The sequence below is a fragment of the Falco peregrinus genome, chromosome 8 (genome assembly GCF_023634155.1).
Source record: "Falco peregrinus isolate bFalPer1 chromosome 8, bFalPer1.pri, whole genome shotgun sequence".
NCBI lineage: Eukaryota > Metazoa > Chordata > Aves > Falconiformes > Falconidae > Falco > Falco peregrinus.
In genome coordinates this window covers 20,719,642-20,735,205 of record NC_073728.1, presented here as the reverse complement: position 1 = coordinate 20,735,205, position 15,564 = coordinate 20,719,642, and the positions used below count along the sequence as shown (strand labels likewise).

Genomic DNA, 15,564 nt, shown 5'->3' with positions numbered 1-15,564 from the left:
GCAAGACTATGTGTAAATTAAATGTGCTTGCCACTGAACAGTCTCTGCTCTGACAATACCAGATTTCATCCTTGAATTGCATACCCAAAAAATGGTACAACTTATGGCTAATGTCTACAGCTAAAAAAAATGCTAGTAAAGTCTTACAGCAAATGTGAAGAAATTCACAGTGCAGTATTTTTCTGCAGTTAATGCTTTTTTCCATACAGGAACTGCATTATAGTTTTAGACCCTGGCATTAAAAGATTAAAACAGATGAGACCACTGGCTTATATAACATATACTATGCTTGCTGCTGGTTGGAAATTTTTATGTGGATAGTGCTTTACAAGCTCATGATGGAGGAGAATAAATCCAATTGTAGGTTTCTCAAGACTATTTTTTTAAATTCATTTTTAATTGGCGTAAGCAGAGTAATTTCTGCTATGTATATGACTTCTGGTAAGCATTCAGAGATGTTAAGTTTCCTATCAGAAATACTGGGGGAGTGGAAGTTAAGTTCCCTTCTTAAAAACTGTGAACCTTAAAACATACCTAAAGTTGTTTTAAAACAAAAATGCTTATGTGATTTGCTCTTTAATCACTAATACAATGTTATGTCTAACAGTTTTGCTGATTTTGATGAGTTTTTTGATCATAGATGCTTTTGGAAAAGTTCATGTGTTGAAAGTATTGGGAGCTGGGAGCTATCATAGGAAGCCTTAGTACGCATTTTGTATGGTGCTGATTTTATGAAATTGTGTGGTAGAACATGTCACAGATGCTGCAGGTGTCAGTCACAGACCACAATTTAGCTTTGTGGTGTTTCTTTGTCTTTTGTGCAGTTTTACAGTGAATGCTTAAAGTATTTTGGTGTACTTTCTTTCAAGGAGGCTATCCCTGTGCTGTTAGTGAGTGTAAAATTATGGCACAAAATATATGGCTTTTCTGGTTAGTCTGAGGCAGAATTAAGTTGTTCATTTTTTTCAAGGTAATATTTGTTTCCTTGTAATCTACTAGTCCCAAAATGCACATAAACTGCAGCTAAAGTATAATAAACAGACAGAAGATTATTGAAGAAAATTTCCCCAAAAGATACTAGCAATAGCAGCAGTAGTATGTTGCTGTTGTTGTTACTATTATTATTATCTGAAGAAAAGAACATACTTTTCTTTAGGGCAACTTTTTGTTATGTTATGGATGTTGTGGTGTTTTGTCTGCCTTATCCTGAGATTCAAGTATATTTGCTGTGACAAAGACCATACGGGGAAATGGTTATTGACACAGTGTTGTGCTGTTCAGTTAAATTTTTTTTTTGTTGTTTTTAATGAAAACCCACAAAAAGTCAAGAGTGGATCACAGATATTTATTGTCAGTGGTATCATGGAAAAAATTGGAAAAGGCAACATTGTCAGTGTCATTTACCAGATATGGTAAAAACTAAAATCTAGTGCATACACATTTCAACTCTCCAGACAGTGAGGAGTCAATTCCAAAAGGAAGTAGTTGCTCTGTTAAATTGTTGAATAGTTCTGAATAATGCAATACTGCAATTTAAGAACAATCTAAATAAACTGTAGGGTCGGAATTCTTAAAATAGTTACTGCTTTTATGAATGTAGGATTTTTATGATTAATAATAGTACTAAAAAAAAAATACATTTTGCATATGATTAAGTTTTCTGGGTTACCTCCCTCCCCTGAAATGCACTTTCAGGGAAACTTTACTTTTTTCTCTCTTTTGAGGGAAAGAACAAATGAAAAATGTCTGTTAGCTGATGAAAGATTTTTGGCCTACAGAGCATGGAAATTCCAAGACTGTAATGTTTAATATTATTTTTAGGTTGTGAATATAATCTTGGAAAATGAATTGGTATCAATTGATACAGTACTGACTTTAATTTATTGTGCAGCTAACCTGAAATGATAGGAATAAGAGCTATGAACTATCTTCCTTTATAGTAAAAATTTGTTAACGCAGAAACCTATTGATGATGAAGTTTGTGTTTGCAACAAATGTTTTTCTATCCCAAATCTATGCAGTTCTTTACAGACAAATAAATATGCATATATACTTCTTTTGAAATTTTCATTACAAATCCTGAGACTAGAATGTAAGAGAGAAAGATATAATACCTATCTATTTTAGTTATTTCTAAGTGTAGAAAGACTTTGCAGAATCTCTGTAACTTCATATTATGAATTTACTGACTCTTCTGAGTTTTGTTTAAATTGAAAAGTAACTTTTTCATGTATTAGCTGTCTCTAAGAAACAGTTGTATTGATAGAATGTTTCACAGACCAGGTGTGCTTTATTAACATACTTAATCCATAATATACAGCAAAGTGTATTAATTTCTTTGAGTACAAATTATAATTGCGTGTGTACCTGAAAGGAGATTGTACTTCTGAGCAGACTGTTTTATCATTATTCTTCTGTCAGTTTTATAGATTTAAATACTGTTTAAGGAAAAGATAGGGTATTCTTTATTAAAAATGTAGTAAAATGCCTTCTGTAATACACAGAACCACATATTCAATCAACCCTTTAAATACAGAAATATTTTATATGACTTTCGTTTTTAACAGTCAGGGAATGCTGATCAAAACAAAAGGTATTGTCCTGATAACAACCATTACCAGTTAAAATGGCCTTGTCTTTTCTTTAATGACTGTCTGCTGAAGTAGTATCCTGTTCGGGAACATAGGTTGAACTTCTAAGCTTACTTATCCTTGGAGACTTGTTTTCAATCAATGGCTGCTCTAGCAGATTGGAGATGATGGAATCTCTGGTTAGGTTCTCAGACAGCTGAATACTGTTCTTTGATGAAGAAGCTCTAGAAGGTTATGGGAATGACTGGTGACATGCTTTTATGCAGCAATTGCCCCTGGCTTTCATCTCTGAAGAGCACTAGCAAACATGAAAAAAGTTATTTATCACTGTTGTAATACTGTGGACTTCCAAGGTGCTCTATGAATCTATAGGACGAGGTACTCTTTGTGTTGATAACTTGCTTTTTCCCTCTTTAGCATCACTGAGTGTGGTGCTAGCTACCTTGCCCAAAAAACTGTTTCAAAGCACAAAGGAAAACACATCCAAAAATAAACATGAAAGCAGAAGGCTACACGTGAGGAGCTCTGGTCATGCACATCCTGTTGGGTCACTGGGTTGCTCCACCCCTAATAGTTGGATTCTTTTAAGCAGAGGAGGAGTGAAATACATCCATTTCAGTAGTGTTATCATTACAGAAGTTCTCTGTAGTTCATCCTCAAGATTTGTGCTTTCATGCAGTTGCAAACTGATTCAAACCCAGACAGGAAGGGAGTGAATCTGCTGAGAGGTGACTTATTTTTAGAGGTCTTTCCTACCACAGTGAATTACTCAGCCTTCCTTGGATAACATACAAATAACCAATTTCCTTTTGTGTGGAATAAGATTATGTTAGAAGTTACTGAACATGCCTTGAGAAACATTTGATCTTGAGTAAATGAAGAACAACTATTACTTCGGTATACAGTAACTTTGGAGAGAGGGAGTCTTGCCCCTGTAAGGTCAGAGTGAATATTTTAATTTGTTTTAATTCATATTCAGCAGCACTTATGCGTCTTGTAGTCTGATAAAATGTAGCGTAACTTGCTTCCTGCCTTTGCTCATCTGATGATAATTCAGTAGCCCGTAGCAGACTTCACTGCTCTGAAAAGATAGCTTTGGGAGAAGCAGCTTTTTTACCATCTTTGTTTTCTGAACACTGTGGATGTTAGTTTTTAATGAGCTAGTTTAAAAACAGATCCTCTGTCAGAGCAGAAGAAATCTTACATACTGTTCCGATGGAATGCGGTGTAGGAAGTACGTGTATGAAATGGCACACTGACTTAAACTTTGTAGCACTGTTCCTGAGATTTCTAAATAAGGCTTAAGTTCATCAGAATTGAGACCACAGCTCTTACTGCATTTGCGTGTAATACCAATTTGTCTTTTTAAGGTGTATGTAATCATATCCCTTCTATCAAGGTATAATATAATCTTATACCTCATTTTTTGTGTCAGGATTATGGCAGCAGGGATTTTGAAAGCACTGTAAAATGTTAATGAAAATGAACATGTAAGGATTTTTTTGTTATATCCGTATGGCTCTACTGTAAGTACATTATTTATCAAAGTATGTTACTGAATCTCTTGTAGGTGTTTTGCAGTGTGATTCAGTAGGCAGCATTTCAGAGATGCAATCTTTTACTCACCTTAGGCTGGAAAATACACGTTACATTGCTACTTGAGAATGTTCTTGCTTATTTCTCTGCTAGACTCCTGAATGCTTCAACATGTTTAAGGAGTATTAGTAATCTCATGTAAATGTCAGTAGTTTCTGATGTACCTTTTCACCAATGAGTATTCCATACCAGAAATTCTTTCCAGTTTAAGTGAGAGATTAAATTTGATCTGAGAAATTAAATATTGAGAGGGGGGGAATCAAACAAAAAATCAGATTCATGTCCAACCCTTGAGCTGTCAGCTTGATTTAAGGTATACTACTCTGCCAGTTTATAGCCCCATAATCAATTGCAGAAGTCTTTGCTCTGATTTACTGATTTCCAATAGGGAAACATAATAGAGATATAAAACTATAGTTAATAAAATATAGAATATTTAGCTTTACAGAATGGGTGATCATGTGATTTAAAATAGTGAAGTGCTTGGAGACTCACAAAAAGTATAAAAAGGTGGTCTTGGAACACTCAGCTGTATTTGCCTGCTTCTGTCACACTCTCCATTGACTGCTGAAACTCTACCTTGATGATTTCTTCCTCTAATGAGGTTTTATTTGAGAAATGTGAAGTTGATCAAATTGTAAGAGCCTGTATTTGCAATGTAGCTAATACTGTGTTCACCAACCTCTCAAATAGCCATTTTGTCAGTATAAGGAAAAAATATTCCATGTTATCAGATACAGCATACAACACAAAAGGAAGTTGTGGAAGGGCCCAAGTGTGTGGAATCTGTTGCCTTATGCTGTCTGCAAATCTTCAGTTGATGACCAATTCAAATCTGTGTGCAAAGAAACAAGCTAGTGTGAGAAACATTGACAAATGAAGTGGTTAGGCAAGCAGGAGATTTTTTTTCCTAGAGTGACACATGGAAGAAAGAGGAATATAAAAAGTCCTTCTCCCCTCCCTAGCTTTAGAATATGACAGTAAACACAGAATAGGCAAGATGTGAGCAAAGCTTTGGGAATAACTAACATAACACCTTCATACCTTCTGTGTTAATACTGATAAAGCATGCAAGTGAGTAGCAGGGGAAAATTTCAAAATTGTTATGATACCAAGAAGGCCAGGTTGCACTCCCAGTTTTGCTGGTGTGAATTGAGCATATTTCAGGTGAATACAGTAAAATTGCTTTGCTAAACGTGGAGCTAAGTGGGAGCAGCGTCTGGCCTTTAGTGCTTGCTGTTACATTGATTTTGACCATCCTTGTGATATGCTTTTACGGTTTTTTCTCTTGTTTTGCTTTGTCAATTTCTAATTTTAATGAGTGGTGCTCTGTCTGGTAGAGCAGATATAAATTACTATGGAATGGCATTCTATCCTCAGTAGACAGACTTACATCAGAACAAGCCATGTTTGTCAGCATAGCAAACACAGTGACTGCTGCTTTCATTCAGGTATATTAATCGCTTCATGTTTTAAAAAATGGATGCAGAATTTGTGAACGCTATTTATGACAGCGTATCTCTTAAGGTAACCTTCCTGGCCATTGGCAGTGGAGAAACATGTCTAGGAACTAGATTTTTCACTTCAGTAACACAGTTTTTCTCTTGACCTGACATGCACTGGTAGAAGTGTACAAGTCTTTTGATAGTCTTACTATGATCTGTTCTTTGCTAAATAATAGCATTATGACTAAAAAGTTTACGCTCGATATTTGTCCACTCTGTCAGATAATTTGCTGTGCCATTACATGTAGTATTTAGTAATGTCAGTGAGGCAGAACTTCTGCAGAAGACCAAGGGATCCAGTTAGTTTTGACTCTCTAAGTATCCTTTTCTTTGTTGTTATTCTTGGTTTATGGTGACAGGCACAGGCGCTTCAGGCACCTCTTAAGTGACTGAAAAGATTGAAAAATAACAAGCTGATTGGAAAGGCCTGATCATTCCTCATGTCTCTCTGCAACAAACTTACCTGGTGCATGTTTTTCTGTCATCCTTACAATCAGTTTGCACTTCAGTCTCCTAGCTTATTCTATTTCAATAGCAACATTTTGTAACTGTGTCACTGATCTCCATGTGGAGGTGGAATAAGGCTTTGTAGATCTGATTTCTCTGAAATCATACTAGCATGCCATTTCTCATGGGTGCAAATCTGTATCACTGTAGTAATGCACGTCAGCTTGAAGCCCCTGTTGAATCTATTATACCAGACACTGTGCACAAATATATTGTCATTCTTATTTACAGCTTTTGTAAATGTTTATATGTTTATTTACACTTCAAAGGGTCTTAAATTATGTTGCAGAAAGCTTGACTTATTTGAGGTTCCTTCTTAGATAAAAAGAAATAGAAACATCCTGTTAGTCTCCCTGGTAAGTAATGCCTTTATTGGTTTTCTCATATTTTATCATGGTTAGAGGTAAAGTTGAAAAATATGAATTCATCCAATTTTCAAGTACAGAAATTATTTTGATTAATTCTTAAAATATTTAAATTACAGAAAAACATCTGACAAACTGAAATGTATACACTTAGTCTGCAGATGTTTTTGAGGCTGCTATCTTTCTTTGAAGCTTTACTGCCAAACTTGCACTTTCTATAACCAGCTTTTTTATTAGCAAAGGAATTGCTTTTCATCTTCAGCAGATTGTATTATTTAATGTGGTATTTCTAAGTGTGATGTGTTAAATGGCAAATACATATATTGCAAAACAACTGGGAGCCTGAAAATCTTATTTCAGGGAGCAAATTTCTGGCCTTTCTTCAGTTCATTTTTATTAGGTAAAAATGTCTTTCAGAAGAACTGTAAGTTTTGAAGCTTATAAATTTTTTTCTGACTTTTTTCCCAAATATACATTAACTATCAAATATGTGTCTCATTCTCATCTGTCGCAGAGAAAAAATGCATAACACAGAATTATTTGTTTGTAGAAATGGGTGTGTAATCTATCTACTATGTATTGTGTGTATGTATTACTACATTAAATTTATATTTGCCTTGTCAAATTGCCTGGAGCTTTAGTTCTAACTGCATTTGTGGTTGGCAGTGTCCTTTCCTGCCTTAGAATGGATACCAAAGTGATCAACTGCGTAAGGCTTTGCTTACACTTCTAAACTTTTGGATTTGACACAGACTATCTGTTCCTTAACTCAACTGTAGGATCATATGTGGATGAGATTATTTTGGAGACTGATACTTTCTGATCTTGTCAGTGTTATCATCTCAATCCTTGGTTTCTTTTCAGATGAGTGGTGATTTTTCTTCCTTACAGAAGAGGTTAATCTATTATTACTGCTTCCTCCAGGTTCTTGAGGAAAATAGTGAGACCTTAGAAGCTTTCTTTCAGCGACAAATTTTTTGTTGCTTTACAGCAATGGATATGGTTATGTGTTCCTTCAAGGCATTCCTATAGAATGCGTGCTTGTATGCTGCATTTGAATGGGTGCTTTCTACTTGTGCTATATAAAGGGTCAGGCAAATAATGTGAAACCATTTAGTAGATCAATGGATATGTTTTAATATTGACATTTTAAAAATCCATTAGCTTAAACCTGCTGGCATTAAAAAAGTCTTTGACAACAAGATCTGTGGCAGTAGAAGATCTTATGCAGATTAACAAGCCGAAAGCAAGGTTTTTCCATTATATGATTATTTTTTATTCTGACAGTCTTGTTCTTGTTTATAAAATTTTGTGAAAAATTGTGAAAAGCAAGGAAAGCGAGTCCTATGTAGTGGAATGTAAATTGCTCCTTCCTTAAGGAAGCACTCCCTTGAGTGAGCATTCAACACCTTAAAACTCAAAACAAGTTAAACCCCAGACATTATCAATTTATTAGGTATATGGATTAATAAATGGGCTCAAAAAAAGTGCCCTTTGCTTGCCTTAGTACAGTTCTGATAGATGTTTTTTTCTGGTCATAATCAGAGCTGTAATGCTCAGTGTTTGCCCTTTAGACTGGTTCCTCCCCTCTTTTCATCCATGGTGAAACCCTGCCTTATTGAAGTCAATGGGCATTGTGGGATTTCAACCCAGGTAATTACTAATTGCCTCCCTCTCCTTGTATAATATACAGCACAGGCTGTTAGGAGTAGGTTTAAATCCTCTACCCACTTCCCTTCTGTAACAGTTCCTGTCCACTGACATAGTTGATGCAATGTGAGAGCATGAGGCTGGAATCATTCAAATGATTTTGTGGCTTAGTAGTAGTTCAGGAGTGCTTAACAAAGTGGTCAACCCAATACTTGTACTGAGGTAAATTATATCAAAGTCTTGCAAACCCTAGGCATTCCAGGGGTACGCTTAAAAATGAAAATATAAAGACTTGAAACTGAAAATGGAATATTTCCTGTTGCAGAGAATAATAACTACAGGGCCCAACCTGTCATCTGTGCCGATATGGCCAGTCCCAGATATCAAGAAGAGAAAGAGGTGTAAAAAAACCCGAATAACCCATGTGCTTGCTCTTGAATCAGTCCTTGTTTCAATCTGAGCAGTGGAACCCTGAGTTCTCGGGGTTAGTGGGTGTTGCTCTAATTCCATTAGTTCAGTGTGCTAAAAAATTCCTGGAAATCTGTTTACCAGGAATGTGAAAGTATCAGGCCTGAAACATCCCTGGGGCCTGCAGGCCCTCAGATCTTTAAATCTCAAGAGGATTTATGGAGCAAGCGGTTCATAGATAATTTTCTTTTCTTTTGGTGAATGATTGTTTATGCCACAAATAGTCAAGAGCAGGTGACTTTCTAAGGCATGTGGTCCTTGTATTTTTATACTCTAATGAAGTGGATGTTCACAGAATTTGTGTTTTCAGCTAATATTTCTTTTAAAGCCTGTTGTTGAAATCAGTGGTTTATCAGAATTTGTGGATTCATAGCATCAGTCTGATGTGATGCTTAAAGCTCATTTTCTTTATCCTTCGTCTCATGCCTGATTAGGTAAGACCATTAGTGTGTATTTCCTCTGAACTCTGCTTAAAATAGTTCATCAGTTAAATCTCAAATGAAGAAGTTAAAAGAAAACTGAAACTCACAAATAAAAGATTATACACTAAATATATTCTGACTGAATTTTACTTCTGTTCATTTTAGATTACACTGATAAAATAATCTTGTCCTTCTAGATGCTGTACTTAGCTTTAGGCCAGGCTTTTATAACATTTGTTTGGGGGTGATAAATAATTAGCATTTAAAATTAAACCTTGCCATTCTGCATTGAGTACTTATTGATACAATTCAGCTTGCCTGTGTTTCAACCTCTGACCATTTCCTGGGTAATTTCTATTTAATTTTGCATTCAATATCTCTCTTGACCTTTGAAAAATATCTTTTCTGACTACCAATGCAAACCATTTTCTTGAAGTATTAACCACTTAATTTTCCAACATAGACAAACTTTATTAATTTCCACAAAGCCCTATCCAGATGTTGAGTACAGGTTAGTGGAAACGGGTAGAAGAATTTTGTTTAAGCATAATAAACATGTGCATGACAATACGGTTTTTCTGTGACCTAGTCTTTGAGAAACTGAGTCCTTCAAATAAGTCATGCTGTTCTGAAAGGACTGAGTTATAAGGGAACTTGTTTGAGTGACTTAGGCTTTTATGCTTAATTCTCTCTGGGGATAATGCTGGAGACTCTCAGTACAATTAAGGGAAGATTAAAAGCTCAGTACAGGCTTATTTTCTCTCTTCTTTCTTTCTGCCAATACCCTTCAAGCCTGTGTCCTCTCCAGAAGCATGAAACATTTTTCAAAGGCCTTTTTTCTTTCTGCCATCATTTCTTGGGCAGTTTTCTGGTATACATCTCTCCCACAGATTTATGAATATGGTTTCTCTTTCTGCTTTTGTTCCTGCTAGCATTTAATGCCAATTTTGTTGATCTCTGGTTAAGAGTTCATTGTTATTTCTCCTTAGGTTTGTCTGTGACATTCAGACCTTATTAGATAACTGGGGATCCCCAAGCAGTTAGGAAATAACTCTTGCACTGTTGAGGTTGGTGAGAATTATGCCATCACTCAGTATTAGCACGTTTGCTCTGCAGAGCTGAAGGAGTGAAATGTAGTAAAAGTGTATACAATTAAGCAGATACGTCTGAATATGCTGATGGAGTAGATTTGATTAGTGAAAAGGTACCCATTTTACATGATGCTTTATCAAAGAAGAGCTACACTTCAATCTGAGTATGTAATAGCTGGGGCACTTACCTATGCTGTTGCTTTGGTATGGTTGAAAGATTCTATGCTTTGAGATTACAGCAGAAGTTCACACCAGTACTCTCATTTTTGCAGGTTGTTTCTGTCTGATGTATTTACATACATCTGTCATATGGAGTTGCCTTATAGAGGATGTTACCTCTATCTAATTTCATATACAAAATGTACCTTGTGTCATTTTATTCCGAGACAGACTTTTCCTGTTTTAACAACAGCATGTAGATTTTTCTGCCTTTTAACCTTTCTGAAGGATTACTTGATATGACTTCAGAAAGTGATGCATACTAGTCAGCCCACAAGTAGTGATACTTGAATGGATTGTTGTCAAGTTTGTACTCTAAAATCATGTAAAGGTGTGAGGCACAGGAAATCCTGGAAATGCTTTGAGACCTACCAATGGTAGGAATATGGATTTTACTACTGTAAGAATTCTCTAAGGGATTGATTTTAGATGGACACCCATACTGTTAATCCAAGTATCATTACAGAATGGTGGGTGAATTACCTTTCCTGGTATCCATTAACTGCACAATGTCTTTGGATGGGAATTGAGTTAATCTGTATTGAATAAGCTGTAATGAATGGTTGTGATATCCAGAAGCAGACTATGAGTTGTATTTTGCCTCCTTATTTAACAAAATAATTCATACTACTAGTATGAATTTTATGCTTTATAATGAGTGAGGAAATAGTAGACCCACAAAAACCAGCCCTTGTCATGCTGTTCTGTTGCAAATAGTTTCTGCAGGGAGATGGAGAGGTACTTCCTACCTCCCTACTCCCCTGAGGGAGAACAGTGGCAGAGCTCACCCTTTGTGGTAGTATGTGTATGTAAAAATAATATCAAATGTCTAAAAAGAAATAGTGTGATTGACTATTTATTCTTTCTTGTGTTCAGCTAATGCAAAACCTTAGCATGTTTCTTCCGTCCTTGACAACTAACATTTCTGTTGATTTTTTTTCCTTTTAAGTATACCTTTACCGCTAAGACTTTAGCTTCTTTATTTCAGTCTGCATATGCATATCTTCATTATCTGATAATGCTATTGCCATGTGTACAGTTTAAAATGACTAATTTAATATGCTAAAGGGCTTTATGCAGAAGGAAAATGCAACTCTTAATTTGAAAGCTGTTAAAGTAATAATGAATGCTATCTTTATATTAGATGTGTTCTTTTTAAATGAACATTTTTAAATGGCTTGCTTTGTGTGAGTAGAATTTGCTATGAGATGCCCATCTGACTGTCCCCAAAATCAGATTGCTTAGCATGATAAAAATAAATAGAAACATCTATGGAAGTTTGGGTACTATAGAAAAGAAAATCTCTTAATGTTGCTTGTAAAATTTTCAAACTGTAAGCAGGTTATGTGCTTCACTACTGCTCATGAGTGTGCTGTGTTCTGTAGTGGCACCTTTATCTTGGCATTTTTACTGTCACAGCAGTGCTTGTCTATTTATGGTAGGCATTAATCACAAACTGCCACATAAGAGAAGTGGAGGGAAGATATTTTCTCAGATATTCTGCATGGTGAGAGAGCAGTGGCATGGAACAGTATTTGGAATCTCAAAACAGGATGGTTCAGTTCCATTAAGTTGTTTACTTTTTTAACAGTATCTAGAAAGGCACAATATTCTTAAGCCAAACCTGTCCAATTATACTCATATCGTTGCAGTAATGGACAGTAGAATTTGCTGTGCCTGTGGCATAAAGCTCCACATACTGTCTCCTGACTTTTGCTGTAACAAACACCTGCTTATTTCAGAGAAGCTTATAAAGTGCCCTTGATAAACTGTTTACGTGTTGTAAAAAAGGACCATAACAGCATAGCATACTGCATAAATAAAAACCTGTTGTGGTTCCTCCTCATCATTCTTATGTCTGACTGGTTCTGTCCCTTCTTTTGGAACTAAAATGAAGTCTTTATTTAATGAGATCTTGATTTCCATTTCTCTCACGCCATCACTTTCTCCATCTCCCCTCCAGAGAGCTATGGTATGTTCTCTAAAGTTTTGTCTTTGCACATTATAAGTATCCATGACAAATGGCTCATGAATGGTTGCTGCCTTTGGAGAAATATTCCAGAGTCAAGTGCATCCCATGCTACTGACAAATTTATTCTCATTTCCCCTCCAATTTTTTTTTGGAGTTCATTCTTTGGTTCTTGTCTGTACTGCTTTCTTGCCCCTCAGGTGATTTCTCTCTGTCTTCAGTACTTATATGCTTCCCTATTTGCACACTGTGGTCATGTCTATGTTTTGTCATAACAACAAAAAATTTTACAAAATTACATGTCTGTTCTCAGTTTTCCTGAAATGTCATTGTGCTGCTTTGTATAAGCTCTCTGGAAGACAAAATGATATCTTTCATGTATATCTGGAGCATACCTAATCTGATGTTTGCTGCCAGTGTTACATGCCAGAATTTGATAATTGTGAGATAACAGCATTTTGCTATTGTATTAATAAAGACTGTCACTGTAGTTGAACTTACTTAAATATCTATACAGAGCTAGAAATGATGGCAGTGGGAGGCGTGCTGTATACTCCAACTATGTTCAGGATTATTGCTTCCTAGACTTTGCTCACTCACTAGCTCTATGTAAATGATGTCTCCATTGAATTTTTCCAAATGGATCTTTTCCTCAGCATTGCTAATTCCCGAGAGACTTATTCATTCTATTTATTTTTTGTCCAGTGTTTTTATCTTCTCCTTATTTAGTGTTTTCATAATGTGTTATCAAGCTGTTTATTCTCCCTTTGAGATTATGAATATAAAAAAAATCAGAACCCAGCCATTCAGTACTTCTTTAGACACCTCCCTTTTTGTGTTGCCACGTTTCGTTATCTTTGATTGCAGTCATTTAGCCAGTTGTTAATTTGCATGACAGTGCTTCTACCCAAGGCATTATCTTTTTTTAAGATGAACTATGGCTATTAAATATTTTACTGATACTAAAATATGTGACAGCTACTACATTGCTTTCTTCTACTACTTGAGTGATTAAAAGAAAAAAAACAGCAACCCACATGTAAAGCCTCCAACTCTGATTAAATCTGTTTTGCTGCTTTACAGATTTGTTTCTGTTAACTATGAGTGAAGACTTTCTGATCCAACTGTAGCAATGTTTCCTGCTTCACTCTTGAAAAGTAATTTCCAAGTATTTTTGGGTTTATGCTAATTGTAAGGTACCTTACGACATGGTGCTAGATACAGCCTGGTCTGAATTGAAATGATTAGTGATGGTAAAAATAATGCCATCCATGTGGATTGGATGGAAAATAGTGGAAAATTACTGCAGTTCTGGTATTGTAAAGGTCTTCAGAATCAATTGTGAAAATTCACTCCCAAATGAAGGGGAAAAAGTGTATTAGAAAATAAGGTACTGGCAAGGATATAAAATTCCAGTTATTTTTCTTTTACTCACCTGTTTTCATTTCTTTCCTGAGTTATTCCTAGCTGTGCCAGGACAAAATTCACCACAGCATAAACTGGTGCAACCTGCATTCCATTAATCTTTGGCATATCTGCTAAAACTTAAATTAAAGCAAATTAAGTTTTTTATTGGCACTGCCTCACAATGACCCTTTGTAATAATTATTGTTCTGCTACGTTTGCCCCTCTGTCAATATGTACATCATTGAATAAATACAGAATATAACTTCCGAATATTTTCTTGTGAATACATATTACTCTGTAATATGGTAAGTATTTATTTCCACTTGCTGCAGAAAGTTTCTGGTGTTTGTGGAGTATCCCTTTGTGCCCATGTTGCAAGAAAGCATGAAGAGGAAGGAGTGACCTTAAACTCACCTCCAACTTTACCTTTTTGTTTCATGTCCCACTTTGTTCTCCAGTCCAAAGCTGACTGGCTAACTGCTTAGTAGCAGCTAATCAAGGTCAGGAAGATAAAGCAGAAATACAATAATTATACACCACATTTTGCAGAAGCTGCAACATTCAAAGCATGCACAGTTGATTTCAATGACTAACAGAAATTATTTTCCATCTCCTTCTATGCAGGATTTCTGTAAATATTCAAGTGAAAGTATATTGAGTAAGTTCATTAGTGAAGTGGGTGTCAGTTTCTTCCCCCAAGTAACAAGTGATCGGACAAGAGGAAATGGCCTCAAGCTGCACCAGGGGAGGTTTAGATTGGTTATTAGGAGAAAATTGTTCACTGAAAGGGTTGTTAAGCATTGGAACAGGCTGCCCACGGAAGTTGCTATCCCTGGAGGCACTTAAAAGATGTGGCACTTAGGGGCATGGTTTAGTGATGGACTTGGCAGTGCTAGATTACCAGTTGGACTCAATGATCTTAAAGGTCTTTTCCAACCTAAATGATTCTATGCTCAGGTGTTTGATTGTTAATGTTGTGCTTATCCCTGTGACGTGGCTGAAACAAGTAACTTTTGTTTCTTTGTCAGCTCAACAAACCTGATGCTTTTTGGCCATCTGATTACTCATTTATGCTGCTATGCAGTAAGACAGTTTATAACTGTCATCCTTTATTTCATCTGCAACCTGTAGTCTGAAAAGGACATTTCACAACACTGACACTAACATACAAGTCAACATAGGGACATTTTGAGGAAAGTGAGAAAGTCAGCTTCATTGTAACACTCCTAAGGAAAGCATGAGGCTGATGTTAGCGATACAGAAGGATAAGATGTAGGCTTGTGCTTTCTACCTATTCAACTTTTTCCAATGATTCTCAGTACAGTATTGTTTGGCAAGAGTGTTCTGGAGCCCATAGGACAACATATAATCTCTTCTATTTTGTTCTTAGTTGATCGTTGCTCCTTATGTAGCCCATGTCGTGGTCTGTGCAGTTTGTACCTAGTAGACTCCTCTGATTTTTAGGGATCTGTGTTTGAAATTACATCTCAACATTTATTTTGAAAGAAGGATCCCCATTTTTCTTGGGTTTCCCTGCTCTTTTTCTTGCAGAGAGCCCTTGAAATGTAAACTGGATACCTGGGGTTAAAGCCTTCCTACTGATTTATTTTCCCTAAACATCATTGATTATTTGGTCTTCTATTCACTAAAGCCAAGGCTATACTAAAATTTTGCTGGCAGGGTTGTGGGGAAAATGTCAGTGTTATGTTGGGAAAACGGGTTTTGTGTGGTATAGTTAGCCTAATGTAGGGCTGGTATAAGAAATAGTTGCAAA

The 15,564-nt window shown here is 36.0% G+C and overlaps 1 protein-coding gene across 6 annotated transcripts in view; it reads left to right on the top strand.

Moving 5' to 3' along the window:
* Positions 1-15,564, top strand: part of RAPGEF4 (Rap guanine nucleotide exchange factor 4) — a 157,214-nt gene that overhangs the window by 24,271 nt on the left and 117,379 nt on the right. Inside the window, exon 1 of one of the 6 annotated variants that reach the window (XM_027786326.2) lies at positions 3,225-3,319. The exons of 4 other annotated variants lie outside the window; for them this stretch is intronic. The gene's annotated coding sequence lies outside the window, so the exon portion shown is untranslated. Of the gene's footprint in view, positions 1-3,224; positions 3,320-3,358; positions 3,531-15,564 lie in introns of those variants that run through there. One more of the 6 variants, XM_027786324.2, reaches the window with a different exon arrangement.